At 30.9% G+C, this 16479-nt stretch overlaps 1 protein-coding gene across 11 annotated transcripts in view; it reads right to left on the bottom strand.

The window, feature by feature from the left end:
* The window catches only part of trio (trio Rho guanine nucleotide exchange factor), a 1562448-nt gene that overhangs the window by 558961 nt on the left and 987008 nt on the right, over positions 1-16479 (bottom strand). The window lies entirely within an intron of this gene.

The raw sequence follows: 16479 nt of genomic DNA on the forward strand, positions 1-16479 counted from the left end.
ATTTACTTAAATTGTATTGAGAGAAATTTTAGCATCATTGGAAGAATTACTCAAACGGAAAAATTTCAATGAAATTTTTTAAAATTTCAGTTCTTCAAAACGCAAAAATATGTATGTATTCGGTAACGTTGAATATCGGATCATATTATTCTGGAATTAATTTAAATACACGATAATATAAACAATGAAAAATTTTATTAAAAAATAATAGTTTTATCAGAATAAAATGGATTATACAATTAAATTTATAAACTGGTTACTTTTAAATATACTATTTTGATTTACATTGATAAAAAAAGTTTACAAAATGAAATAAAACTCTTTTTTCGATATCTGCAAAATATTCATTATATTTTTAATATTTTTTATTTAAATATATCGATATAATCTGTACAAATTATTAGTTTTCTGGTAATTATAGACCTATTTTTTTTTTAAAGTCGCATCAACAATTAATTAAAGTCATTAGCAATTTACCAGTGTAATATAATTGTACGGTAAATGTGTTCTTGAACAAACTCATACCGACCATTCCTGAAACATGTAATTAATTGAAACCCACCACCAAAGAATATAAATATCCACGATCTAGCCCAACATTTTGACACGCACTTATCTATTCAGATTCATGAATGTCTTGCAAGCGATTAATAACGTCATCTGTGAGATACAGTGTATGACTTCTGAAATAACTCATCGTAAAACAACTGTGAGCATTCTGCTAGATCCCCAGTTACATTGGAAGGCAATGAGCGCGCTGATAGTTCGCCAAAAAAGGCTTATTTATAGTCTCCTTTCACTAATCGCGGTGTTTCGAACAATCTTGTCTGATTTCTGTAGGGGTGGTTCGTGATGACTGGCGAGTGAATGAAATTATAAATTTTGTCAACAATAAACAATAAACTTGTCTAGTTCAGAACACTATGTCACCGTGGAACTCTTCATGCAGGAATAACCGTCAGAAAAAGGTTATTACTTCCACTTTCGAGTAGGGTACACTAAACTTACTCATGAAAATCTCATGACTCAGACCAATGCATCCGTTTGTGTTGGCTGCGACTGTCAACTAACCGGTCTGCCATATCCTTGTGGACTGTGTCTGTAAGGCAAATCCGTCGGCAATTTGAATTAGGGGCTAACATCCGAAATATTTAGGGAACTACATAACGACGTTATTAAATGTCTTATTATTTTTTAAGGCCGTGTGTCTGCATGGGAATATTTAATAATATAATTATTGTATGTGTTTTTTTAATATTTTATAATGTGTTTTAGAATTTTACTATTTTGCCTATTGTACGTTTTGATTGTTAATTTTATATAAATGTTAGTTTATAAGTCCGTCATACTTAATAGCGTTTGTTATTAAACTACAATGTATGTAATATCTGAAGGCATTACCGCTGTGGCATCCCTTCCAGTGCTGTTAACATCACTCGGCGACTTCTCACCACCACGGTGACTTCACAGCAGCAGCCAAAGTAGTGTATTCCAAAAGTCACATCCATTAATTTGCAATGATTTGCACCGTATCCAATTATGATGTTACTATTATAGTAAAGAAATATGTTCCGGAAATTCATTATTACAAATAAAATTATTTATTTATATTTTGAAAGTGTATGTTTTTTTTTCAAGTACGTTAAACTAAGATTTTTGTTATAGACAAACAGAAACAATGAAGTAGTATAAAAGTACGTGAAATGAGTTGTTTATTTATTATAGGCTATAATGTTATGATTTTCTTTGACGTGGCGTAGTTATTTACCAAAATTATTTTTTAAATAGTACGTAAGCATTACTTTTGTAGCAACCAGTAGCAAGTGATCCGCATGCCGGGTTGTAGAAGTGGGATAGAGGAGGCAACTAGAAGCACAGCTTGCTGGGAAGAACCACCTTTACATTTTTCATACACTATAGTTTGTTTATTGTGAAGCATTGCTTCCGGGTGCTTATAAGGATCCTTGCCCCCAAAAAAGCATCCACGATCTAGTGTTCAAATCCATATAAAAGCAACTATCTTTATTAGAATTTGAGCCTGAAAGCACTCGACTTCGAAATCAACTGATTTACGACGAGATCAAATTTACCACTAGATCAACCGGTGGGTTTACAGACAAATTGATTCCTACAAAAATCCTAAATAAATTTGGAAGAAGTTAAACAATTTGTAAAAACACCAATAAAGAAAAAAACGGTGTTATTCAATAAAAATTAAAAAAATATATATATAAACTTGAATTATTTTTTTAAAGTTAATTTTTTTGTTGTTTATAAATAGAATGTATACTACAAGTTAAGTTTGTTTATGTTAAAGTATAAGTGTTATTGATATATTAATAAAATAACTGAATTGATTAGATATATTATCGTCACGACTAATCATTAATAATACGTAATCATTATTAATCATATTAAAAATTCAGATAATTCGTTTTACCGCTCAAAATGTTTTTATTTTCAATTTGAAATAAAATCGCTAAAGTATATCCTTTAAACTTTAAAAAGTATTTGGAATTATGTATTTAAACATTCCCCTTTTGAATTGAAACAGCGTATAAAAACTATTGCTTCATTGCAAAAAGAGTACATAAATCTGTTATTTGAATCATCTGTCTCGGTTTTTCTTATGAATGTAACCCATTTCTTTTTCTTCATTTCAAGTAATCTTGCCTGTTTCAGAAAACATCTTCTCATCGGGCAGCCAATGCTTCTATGAACCTCTGGCCGGTATATTCTGCAGTCGAATATGGTTATCAATTTGCCTACATGTGATCCAGATGTCTCTATTTTATCTTATACGCTTTCATCTTTTCCTCAACATTAAAAATCTTCAAATCCTGTAAAATATTTTCATTTTAATTTGTCCGACAATCTGCAACCCCGCACTGCTCTACGGAATTCGTATCTACAACTCTGAATTGATCTTTTTCTCTTTCATACAGAAAAATCAACGTTTTATTTCCACACAACAAAATCGGTATTGCCGTAATGATATACAACTTCAATCTACTTTCTCTTTTGTGGAATAGAATTCTATGAATCGTTCCACAATTACGCTTAGTTATGAAGTTTATTTATCACATCCTGGTCATATATAAATCCTGTGTCGTATTTAAATCACTTAAAGTCCAATAGGTAACAATCGGTACCGCTTTCTTCCAAAGTAACAACATCCAACACACAGCCATTCTGTGTAATAAACATAATGATGTAAATTGTAGAGCTGATGAGTAACCGTATAATCGACTAAATGAAGAAGCATATTTTCAACCACTTCACTCCTCACTTTTTCCTAGAAACACTAGCATGGATGCAATTATCCTTGATAAAGAATTTTTTCATTCTAGAAAGCGACCTGTAATAGATCAGATGATATCAAACCACCTACGACCGATACGATTATAGAACTTAGTAAATACACAAGTTTAAATAGTAATTATGATAACAGTTTTGCAAAATTTTGAGTTAAAAAGAAATACTGAAAATTTAAATTCATTATTAATTTTTCTCTTTTATACCTAAATAGCGATGTTAAAATCTAAACCTTGTATCATATTTAAGTGAAGTGGCAAATTTTAAAACTATTTTTAAATCTGTCAATTGATAAAGTTTATATTATTATATAATATAAAAATATTGAAAAATTACATTCAAAAATATTGGGTGAAGGGGTAAAGAGTACTTTTAAAAATGTAATCAATGACAATTAAAACTTAAGTAGAAAACAAGGATACGATAGTTATTTTTATTTTCTTGGCACCTCAGCTCTAGAGCTATGCTATCAGGGGGAAAAGCAAAGTATTTTTTGGTTAATCAGTCAAAAAATTGGGTATGGTTTTTTTTAATTTCTCGACGTTTCAAGACTTAGGGACCCCAAAATAGAAAAAAAGTGGGGGTATGTTCGTACACGTGTAAGTACGTACGTGTGTTGGCGTGTTTGAAGATTAATAACTTTTGACTGGATAAACAGATTTTGATGAAATTTGAAATAGAGACTCGAGTATATGAGGCAATTTGTTGGTAAAAGTTTGTGGTCAATATCTCTAAGGAGTAGGATAGATAACCTCTTTGGAGATCAATTTTATCAAATTTTTCCATACGTAACACGCTACTTTAAACTGAACTCAGTATATGCGTACGTGCTTATCATACGATTTAAAAAGAAGAAAATGAAAGCAAATTCTTCCCCTTTCCCAAAAATTGAAAAAGCTATCTTTTTATTTATTGCGTATTTTTTAACAGAAGTTTTTATGACTTCCGAAGTATAGTACCGGGATAGTCTAGAGGTGAATTCGTCAACGAAATAACCTGATTTCGAAGTCGAGATTTCTAGGTTTCTAATCCTAGTAAAGGAAGTATTTTTAAATGGATTTGAACACTATTAGATAAGTGGGAACCGGTATTCTTTAGTAGTTGGGTTTCAATTAACCACACATCTCACAAATGGTAGACCTGAAACGGTACAAGATTGTACTTCATTTACAATCATACTATTCATCTTCTGAAGTAATACCTTACGGTAGTTCCGGAGGCTAACACAGAAAAATAGAGTAATCCAAACAATCCGAAAAAAAGAAAATACTGTGGGGGAAATATTGTGGGTGAGGGAGCCGATTAAAGTTTAAAAATATTGATTTTTTAAAATTTTTTAAACTTTTTTTTAGTTTATTTAAGCTTTTAATAATAATACTATCAATAAAATTTCATCATAATTCACCCCAACCACCAAAGAAATCTTAAGTAACTTTTTATTACAAAATTTTTAGTTTCTTCCGTTTAACATAGAAAACGTAGACAAATTAAACCATTTTCTTGGGTGATGATTTTGGAGATGGGAGAGCAAAAAAAGCAAAAATACCGATTTTTTAATTTAAAACATTTTTTTTCGTGGATCATCATTTTTCCACTATAGAAGAATAAATAAATGCCAGGAAAGAATAACAACTTTGTTGTAAGCTTTTTTAAAAATAGGTTAGACATGTATTCAAATGTAATTATGTAAAATATAAAACACAATTTTTTTAAAAATACAATACACTTCGACGGAGATAGTAAATGAAGTAATCGTAAAAACGATAAAATTTCTAGATATACAGATATAATTAAAACTACAAATATATCACTGAACATTATAATTATAATGAAATTACAATAACAGTAAGAAAATGTGACACGAAAAGATCAATAATCACAACTAAGTAAAAATAAATTAAATACATAAGGTAAAAAAAAAATAAAAAACTGATTACCAACGTATATATGTCAGCATTTAAATTGCCAATTTTGAGTACAACTGCGTTTTCTCATGGTAAACATTTTAAACTGCAAAATTAGCATTCTAAGTTTAATTTATAGCGTATTTCAACAACAGTTTAAAACGGATGTGTACAGAATCGATTCAAGGGAAACATGACACTGACGATCAAATAAACTAGAACAAAAAATATTTCTACCCCGGTTTTTATTTTAATAAATGAATTAATATATTTTTAACGTAGATAATATATATTTTAAATAACACGTAATTAATCTCCAATCACGTTAAAGTCAATTTATAATTAATTAATAAACGAAAAACGTAATTTTATAATCAATTATAAAAGAATTTTTAATTAATTTTTTCATTGATCGTATGGTTAAAAAAGCGAAGTTAATTGAACTTATACAATAACATTTAAAAAAAAAAAATAACATAATGAGTTGATTGAGACCGACCGATAGTTTATAAAATAATATATAACTTTCTCTCTAAATATAGGATAAAATAATAAACAACAGATAAGTATTAAAAATTAAAAAAACACGACTGCCAAAACAAACATCGCTGACAAACACTGTTCTTTAAAATAATTATTAATATAGGATAATTAAAGGGAGTACGAATGACAATTATCTACGTAGTATTTGTATATAGTATAATTTATTTTTTTAACTTTTTAAATTTATTTAATATTATACATATAATTAAGACACTGACGCGGAAATAAATTAAAAATATTTACGACCGTAATTCATTCATTCAATATCGTAGAAGATCTTAAAACACAACTATTTTCGATGAAAATAAATCGATACTAAAAAAAACTATCGATCATCTATTTAGAATTGTATGTATGATTTTTGTGGCCTTTTCGTTTCAAGTAAACAAACATATGTACATATTTATATACCTGTGAGTGTCTGTGACACTCCCGGTAACATAAGGATTCCAACGCGGAGTCAGACATCTAGATCGGTTTAGCTGTTCATTCATTGGTAGATTGGTTAGCCGTAATTCATTCATTCAATAGCGTAGCAAATTTTGAAACACAACTATTTTCGATACAAATCAATCGACACTGAAAATACTATTGATTATCGATTTAGAATCGTATATATGATTTTTTTGTGTACTTTTCGTTACAATTAAACAAAAATATGTACATATTTATATACCTGTAACACACCCGGTAACGTAAGGATGGATTCCAACGCGGGTCATACATTTTTTTTTAATAGGATTTATAGTTAAGTATTGCTCAGAGGATGAGATGAATGATTTGTAGCGTGCGTGAAAATTGTCACGCCTGACCAGGATCTCCAGGTGAAAGGTGTCAAGACGCTACCACTCGCGCCACGGAGGTCGGGTATGGGATCATAATCTAGATCTCGGTTTAGCCTTTGAACTGCTTCAGAAAAACAAAAAATGATGTATGTAAGTATAAATCCTAAATACATAACAAGCCTTTTTGGGCAGTCGTGTAAAAAGAAAAAGTAATAAAATCGAGGTTGATAACAAAACCAGGATGCATTAATAATTTATATAATGCAAGTTTCAATAAATCGAAGCGACAATCGTTGTTAGAACTGATGGGCGAGTATTAAATCGTTAGCCGATTATCAGACCTGATCTAACAAAAGTTATTTTTAAAAATAAATCCTAATACATAAAAGCCTATTAAATTTCTATTGAGGAGAGGTGACTGTCCCAAAGTCCAAATGGAAGGGATTGTCATGCCGAACTCTGGAATTTTTTTACATTGAACGCCACCTTGATCGTCGTTTAACATGGAAGTACCACATGAACGATAATAAGGAAACAGTTTAACATGAGGTACAAGAAGCTTTATCGATGGTTAGGCAGGAACTCCCACCTGTTGATGTCCAAGAAACTTTTAATTTATAAGGTCATTCTAAAAATATGACATACAGCTAGCTATACCACGTTTTCAACAAGTTGGCGAGATCCATTGCAGAGGCACTGCAGTTCGCTCGGAATGAAGAAATTCACGACTATCTTGGATTGTCTTATGTTCGTCACGAGATCAAATGGTTCGGTTTAAGTTACACACAGCGATTAGACAGTATTGTGAACTTTCTAGCAGTTAATCTTCCGGCGAATGAAACGCCAAACAAGTTCTGGACTTGAGATATCTGAGCGACACTTGAAATGGTTCGGTATCGGACAAGTGATAAACGTCTTTACTATGCATTAGTCAGGAGCAAGCACCCATCTATTTCTTTCTACTATTGTGTTTATCTCTTATCTATTATTTAATAATGTTATAAATTCTTTTTTGGTTTGTTTTTTCAACCAGACTTTTGTGATCATTTGAATCTTTGTTATCCCAATTAATGAGAGTACTTTGTTAAATAGACTTTTAATTTATTTATATATGTGCGCTTTATTGAGGGTGTTCGCTGGAAACCCCTTTACACATGTTTTTTGGAATGTAATTTACTTGTGACTCCTTAATCGGAACAGACCGTAAATACACGATTGAGAAAAAAGTTTTAATAAATCGGTTCAACCGTACTAGATTAATTCCTGGAATGATTCAAATCGAGATATGAACTCATTCTTATTTAGTTTTATATGAAAAGCAGTAACATTATCCGGAAGGGGGGGGGGGGGAATACACGTTAGTAATTTATAAACGAGCCTTACATTATACACAAATAAAAAATCAGAAGTAAAGATAACAACAAGTTTAACATTTAGACGACAAATCTTGATGTCATTTTTCATTACACGCCAAATGTTTAGTTTTCAATAAAATAATTAATTATTTTTATTTAGTTACCTGATCATTCTTGGTTTGATATATTAATATATACATCGTGTAACATCATAAATCTACAACAAGAATCAAGCAATAATTTTTAAAACACTTTCATTTCGCGAACTATAAAATCAGCACAAAATTGCAATATTTTCCTTTAGGTCTGCAATTTAAACATTTCTTTCCTTTTTACGCTTTCTCACTGAATCCGTGTTACCGACATTAAGGGCTAAACCACGATAAATATCTTTCAAATATACTTTCTGATTCCCAAGTTTATATTTGACACCAACAGATTTCTTCTTCACATTATTGTACTTATCTGCTCTTTATGTATCCACAGCTCTCTCAATTTCTCTCTCTGTGCTTCGTCCATTTATTTTTTATAACTCTACGGTTAGTTTTCTGGTTTTAATTTTTTTTAAATGTATTTATTGGCATTATTACAAATTCGTTTTCTTTACTGCAGATTTTACTAAAATAATATAACTAAATATTTCAACGAAGTTTTTTGTTCATTTTATTAATAATAAGAATATCAAATTATAACAGACTAAAAAAAATAATAATTTTAAAAAAAAATTTCCAATTAAAAATAAATAAATAACATTTGAAGAACTATTTGCTAATATTTCTAAAAAAATAACTGGACAATTTTTTTTAAACATACAGTTACAGAAGCTTGCTAAAATATAAAACTCATTATATATACTTTTATAATTAAAGTAGCCCTCGGGTAACGAAATAATGATTTACATGTTATTTTATTCTACTCAACGTATATTTATACTATCATCAAAGGAATTTCATAAGGTAAATTAATGTTAAAAAAAATTAAATAAATAAGGCACTAAACAAAAGTTTTAATTATCTGTTACTATATTCGTTGAATTATATATTTTCCGATAAGTTTATAACAGTGCTACAAAAAATCGACCTTTTAATTAACTTGCTGTTTCATAACTCCAATTCTTATGAAAAAATAACAAATAAAACCAACGGAAAGAACCCTTTTTTGACTATTTCATTCTTAATCGATTAATTCCCACGTATAAATTTAAAAAAAAAATCCTAAAAGTACATCTTATTCCCACTAATCTCAGAGGAGATCAATTGGATTAAGATGTTTTTCAATCTAAAATAATCTAGTTATCAATAATGTTTCTCAAAGAATTTTAGTCACGAACGCTCATTTTTAATTAAAATTAAACTGGTACGTTCATAATAACAAGCTGATGATTGAAAAATTTAATTGAAAAAAGGAAGAAAATAACCCCATTAAATCGCAAATATTTTTGGGCTTACACATATATATTTTTAATAAATTAAATATTTTACGGCAGTACGGTTGAGGTGTACTGATAGCTTTAAATCAAATCGAATTCAATAAACAAACACTACATCTAGGTAGTTATATCTACCCTGACAGCAGAGGTATCCGTAAAAGTTGAAGATACAACTATGGGTAGTAGTAACTATAGTGCAGCAATAACTATCATTCATTTTACAACTTGTTCGTTGTTCTCTCTGGCTCCTACTTCGCACTGCCACTCCCTTCAGGTCAATTTTAGCTCAGTGTGCAGCCTTAGCTCATAAAAGGAAGATTCTTTTGTCGTTCTAGAACACTCATTTTATTTTAAAATGTCAAATGATGATGAAACGGATGTTAAGAAGAACACTGCGGACAGATATTTATTCGTTAAATTACTCGCAGAACACCCATTTTTGTTAGGAAAATAAAGAGTAGCAAAAGTTATAAATGAAAAAAGAAGGCGTGGGAAGATGTATGTAGCATATTGTTACGTGTTCGCGGCTCGATCAGGATATTGAACGATTGACAAATGAAAGTGTTTATATAATTAAATTTACTAGTTTAAGAAACATAAGTAAACTAGGAAAAACCAAAAATAAACACAACAATATTAAACTACTCACAATAATGATAACAGCAAACAATAATAATAAACAGTGATTACATACAAAACAAAACTTAAAGTAATCGTCCGGATTTATTTATAGGTAGTTAAATATAATTCAGTCTCATTGCAAAAGACAGCATGATCGCTAGTCTTAACATTTGTAACCACTAGTCTTATATTAACGACAATAGTTTAATAGATAAGACAAGTATAAAGTTCTTTCACGGCAAATACCTTTGCTTTCACAAATAAAACTACCTAAAAAGTTTATGAATGAAATTTAATAAATTATCTCTTTCACTTATAGTCTAACAGTAACTCATCGAACTATTTCATGTTTTCGTGTACTGGAATTACTAATGAAGTCACCTTAATTGCGTCGAACCTGCCCTAGAAATTCGCTCCTTCAATGACCTCTTCGCAGAATACTCTCGCTTCACACTCGCATAATAAGTCCTCTATCGTAGCACTCTCTCGCAAACTCCCCTCGCCGACTCACATCTCGCAAACTGATTGTCAACTGGTCTTCCCGGAATATTTATATTCTTATCTTCTTTACCTACCTCAGTTGAGCGTGAGAACGATCGACCAAGCTCTTTCATTCCACTTCTCACGGAACAACATCTGTTTATATAGATGTGTTAGTGGGCAGCATTACAAAGGACGACTTTTAAACGGACCTGTTACCTTAACTAAAAAGGTTTCTTTTAGTCTCTTTCTGGATTTCTCCCATTATATTTTCCATTACTTCCTTCTTAATTGGTAGGAATACGTTACTAAGATCCGTTATATCGGTCTTGTTACAATATATTCCCAAGGTACTGGGATTGAAATACCCGAGCCTAAACAAAGAAAATTCTACAAAACATGAAGACTAAAGAAAAAGAGAAAACGAATAAAAAAGCACATAAGATCAAATTTAAAGACTGAGGGAAAAATGTTTTTATCAATATTGGGAAAATCTAGTTTTTTATCGAAGTGCCAAGATTTTTTATTTCTATGTGGGTGCAATATAATGCAGCAAACAACATAATTTACAAACAACAGTTTGTAAATTATAATGCATTTGTCACAGAACTTTGTATTAGTCATCTGTTGTGCTGTACTGGGAAAATGAATCTAGTTATGAACCTTTTCAAGAATATGACCTATAACATTGTTAATACTTTTAGATACTGTTGATTCTGTTACACAACTCCCAAATATTCTGCCCCTCCATTCTGAAATCTAGGATCAGCTATATAACGTAATTTCTTGGGGTTAGTGATTTTCTCCGAGTTTCATCACTATTTAGCATAAATTCTGAAGTTTGAAAATCAATACTTTCAATCTCAAAACACATTAGTTTTTTGCATCTATTCATAACTCTTTTTTCCCCTAAACGATTTGCCTCAGTCACATTTATGAACATCCCCGTATCGAAGACAACTGACTGACCCTACTGACAAAGTGGAATATGCAACAACACAGACTCCAAAATAATAAAGTTATAATACACTTAAATAGTTGTATTTTACCTTTGTTCACATGAAATATGAAGTTATAATTACTTTTCCGGAAAAAAGAAGTTGTAACTATAGGGAGTAGTTGTAAATTACTTTTATTTCACACTAAAGGAAGTTACAATTTAGAAATATCGTAGTTGTAGCAACAACTTCATTTTATTCACTTTACCCGTTTGCTGATTTAGCTTTCCGTAAAAAAATATGTATTTAATAATATTTTTAACACACTGAAGTAAAATTACTTGAAAGAATAACCAACAGCTAGAAAATAGACATCCGAAATAGAAAATATTACACGTAATAGAAAATTAAAAAAATTGTGAGCATTAAAAATAGAACTTTAAATTTTTTTAATTATATTATGTTTTAATAACAAAACTTTGAATTATGAAATAACAGGTAAATAATACCTTATTATCTGTAACCACCTTATTATCAGGCAACCACATGATTATGAACAAGCCGATTTTTTTTTACAATTATTATGAGGCTAATTATTCTTCAAACTAATTGCCAAAAATAAAACGGGACTAATATAATTGAAAATAATTACGTGTCTTTCTAAAGATAAAAAAAGTCACCTTTTTCTTTTTGTTAAAAGTATTTTTTTTGTATCACAATTCGTTTATTTACAATCAATTCCAAGAATGAACCGTAAGTAAATAAAATTACAATAAGCGCTTGATGAAGGGTTTCCAATGAATTTCTTCAGTAAAAAATATATACATAAGACAATAGTTCATTTGTATAAATGCAATTCACAGATTCACTTCATAAAAAAGTAAAATATTCTGTAAACCTAATAAAAAACAAAAAATCAAATAATTGACAAAAAAAGACAAATGGAAAGGGAAAGAAAAACAAAACAGTAACATAATTTACTTATCAAAGGAACTTAGGCCCTTCATCAGGAATAGAGATGTTCATCACTTAACGGATGTCGTCCAAGCCCAAGAGTCACTCAGACTACCCCAGGTCCAGCAAGTGAAAGCGTTTAAGTTGCCGGATATCCTCCCTGTTATCTAGAAAATTCAGCGCTAGATAGTTCACATGATTACATAACCGTTATTTGTAAGGTGAATCGAATCGCTTGATTTCCTCGCGGACGAAAGCCAATTCCAGCAATTTTTGTACTCGAGTAGACCGAATAAGTACACTGTTCAAGTAGAAAAAGATTAATAAAAAAGAACTTTTTAAATTGCGTTTCTTAATTAAAAGTTGCAATTCGGCCCCCTGAAGACTGAAGAAATAATACAGAGATGCTAAAGTCACGCACACTAAAGTTAACGTGTCTGTTTATAAATAGTATAAAATCTCGCCAGTGAAATCAAAGATTATGGAAATCCGACTAAATCCGTCTTAAAATCACTGAATAATAAACAAAACTTAAAAAATTAGACCCGCCATTTAAAATAACCCTTTTTAAAAAAACAAGCCCGATTAGAATCATCCAGCAGCAAGGGAGTCTGTCCAGGTTCTGCGATAAGTAGGGAGAAATAAACTCCCGCCAACTTTGCATTCCATTCCAAAGATTATGGCTTTTAAAGGTAAATAGCCAGTACGCTCGAAAATAATCTTGGAAGGGAAGATTTTGGAACAACAAGTACGACTTTTTAATTATCTTAGTTGTCTATCATACGACAGAAATACAGATATCGATAAAAATCTGAGCCGATTTGGGGGAGTCTGTGGTTTGATACGCAGGACGTTATAGAAACAGGCCAGACAGGAGACTCAGTTAAGATTCTACAAAACAATGGCCGTGCCAATTTTTACTTATGGTAGTAAAGTGTGGGTTTTGCGAATTTGGGATGAGTCATGTATTCATGCTTCTGGGATAAGGTTTTTGAGAGCGGTCAAATGTTCTCGAGAATAAGGAATGAGTAAATAAGAAGACAGCTAAGTATGATGCCACTATTGGGTACATTAAAGGAATATCGTAAAAGATGGTGTGACTATTTGATGCGTATGCCGCTTTGTAGACTTCCTTCTCAAGTATGGAGATACAAACCGAGGAGAAGAAGAGATATAGGACGCCCAAGAAAGCGATAGATGCCGGAACAGGCCAATGAACCAAATCCATGACGGATGATGATGATGATGATGATAAATATTATAATTGGAAAAGATCTCTGGTTACAGCAAGATGGGTATTGACAACAAAAAATTTAGACGACATTGTTATGTGTATTGATCACACAACGCTTGCAGAAGTGCTTTCTTTATTTCTAAGTAAACATGTCGTTTTCCCAAGAGAAACGAGTTTTCATTGTTGAACTTTATTTTTCCAGTCGTTCTCATGTACGTGTCGTAGACGAATTTCGTGGGAAATAACCGAATGTGGCAAAGCCAAAAACGAGATCAATCGCCCGGTTTTAGAGAATGCGGATCAGTTGCCGACAAGAAGAGAATCGAGGGACCGGCCATTTTGACTGAAACTAAACTGGCTGAGGTTAAGACCGTGATGCAGCATTCGCCTTCAAAAAGCTTGAGGAGACTATCGCCATACTTTCAGATTTCATATGAAAGTGCTCAGAGAACAATGAATCAGTTAAACTTTCGTCTATATCATGTTCGCAGTGTTCAAGAAGGAGCCGGAAAATGAATAGCACGTAATGTACTGTACATGGTTTCGGTCATTTGTTGACAACCATGGAATTGCAAAGCTTGATCGTGTTTTCTTCACTGATGAGGAGTGGTTTCACCTTAGTGGGCTACATGAACAGTCAAAACATTAGAATTCGGTCAACTGAAAATCCAGATGTATTACATGAAAACCCCTTACACTCTCGGAAAATGGGAGTGTGGTGTGCCGTATCACATCGCCGAATAGTGGGCCCCATTTTCTTTGAAACTACAGTGAACTGTTTTATACCGAGACATCATTACACATCTTTATTCCGCTTCTTGAAGATGATAAACAAGATTGTTGGTTCCAGCAGGACAGTGCCACATGTCACACATCTAATGAATCCGTGCATTTCTTGCGCGAATTTTTTAGCGAATTTAACATCTCTAAAGGATTATGGCTCCCACGTTCACCCGATATGATATCTCCAAGATTTCTTCCTGTGGGGTTATCTTAAAGGAAAAGTCTATAAAAACAGGCCACATACACTGGAAGAATTACAGATTTTCATAACAACTGAGATTAACATCAGTACACAAAGTGACCTCAATCATGGTAAAAGAGTTCGTACGTGCATTACTGAACGGGGCAGCCATTTTGAGCATAGGTTGTGAAAATAATTAAATCTTTAAATATTATTAATTATTATTTTATTTTTTTATTACTTTGATGTGCGTACTCTCTCTATTGGATCTCTCTGTATATAATAAATAAAACAAGATTCAAAACGAAGTTTTTTTTAAGGAAAATCGTATCAAAATTGGTTCAATAAGTTTCAAATATTATAAAAAAGCACATACATATCTAGAAAAAATAATACTAAATGCATATTAAAACTTCACATAAATATACTTCTTCCGTTGTATAGAGAGTAAAAAGAAAAAGGTTCTTCTTACGCCCAGTATAATACGACACAAACTGATTAATTTAAAAAAAAATTATTTAAAGAAATATTTGGAGGATGTAATAAATATTTTTAAAACAGAAAAATTAATTATTAATAAAAATGATTAAAGAACAAGAAAAAACTATTAACGATCACAAAAATAATTAAATCAAAACAAATTTATATTTCTATTAAGACAAAAATTTATAAACGAACAAAAAATTAACTTAATAAACTAAAAAAAGATCATGCCTTTAAAACAAAAACAATAAGAAAATAATAGAAAAAAACATCGTTTTTATAATAAATAAATTGGGAATAATTACATGATCTATGGAGGGAATTTCCGGTTATTAGAACGATACTTGACTGTAAACGGAAATACGGTATGGAATGACCCTTTTTATAAATAGCCGTTAAACAATACGGAATTCATAAGGAAGTATATTAAAAAAAGCATCATCCGAAGAATAACATAATAGGAAAAAAACCATCATAAATGCACTTCCCGCTATACACAAATAACATGAGAAAACTTATATATATGTATGTATGTGTGTGCGCGCGCGCATGCGCAGTAAAATACAAACACGTGCACTGTAATATACTCAAAAAAGAGATAGAATATGAACGAGTGGAAGAGATTAAAAGAAAAAGAAAGATAAAGTCTTTTCCGTAATATTATATACCTCTTTATAAAGCAACTCTTAAGAAAATTACTATTATTAAAAGTAAGTAAACTCTTGGCGTAACTGCTTACGATAAAACAATACACTGTTTGTTACCGGTTACAGGTTCCAATCTTTAAAATGTAATATAAAATGCAAAAACTTTGTTTTAATTAAATCCCGAGAAATTTATCGATACGTTTCCATCTGTTTTTAATCATTAATAATACAATTGAATAAATTTTAGATCAATGGCCACGTAAGATACATTAAAAAAAAAAAAAACAACAAGTTTTGCAACGGAAATATTTTATTGCAAAATAATAATAGTAATAAAATAATTTTAAAAAAAGCCGACAAAGAGTTATAACTCGGCGTAACGAGGGCTTTGCCTTCGGCAAACTACTACTAGGAGGAAAATTATTATTAATAAGCCCTGAGCTACAAATAACTTTGTGGATTCGTTTCGACTAATTTTATTATATATTTCTTACTTATGGAATCTCAATACTCGTTCACAAAGTATAATAACCGGTAATATACTCTACATAAAACAGTAGCCTTTTTAACGGGACCACAAATTGGTATAAAGATCCGGACTTTATGTGCTAATCTAATCTAATAAATTCTTGATCACTGAGCCAATTCATGTATGATTTTCCCGTATGCATTGCATCCTGAGCTGTTCAAAAATGCTGTTTTACTGTAATGGCTAATATTAACAGAGTATAATAATTTTTTTAAAATTAACAGAGTTAAAAATATATAAACACACATCTTGCTTCATTTTACAATCGATGAAGTGTTAGGCCAGGCGAGGCCAACAG

The sequence above is a fragment of the Lycorma delicatula genome, chromosome 8, assembly GCF_047948215.1.
Source record: "Lycorma delicatula isolate Av1 chromosome 8, ASM4794821v1, whole genome shotgun sequence".
Taxonomy (NCBI): Eukaryota; Metazoa; Arthropoda; class Insecta; order Hemiptera; family Fulgoridae; genus Lycorma; species Lycorma delicatula.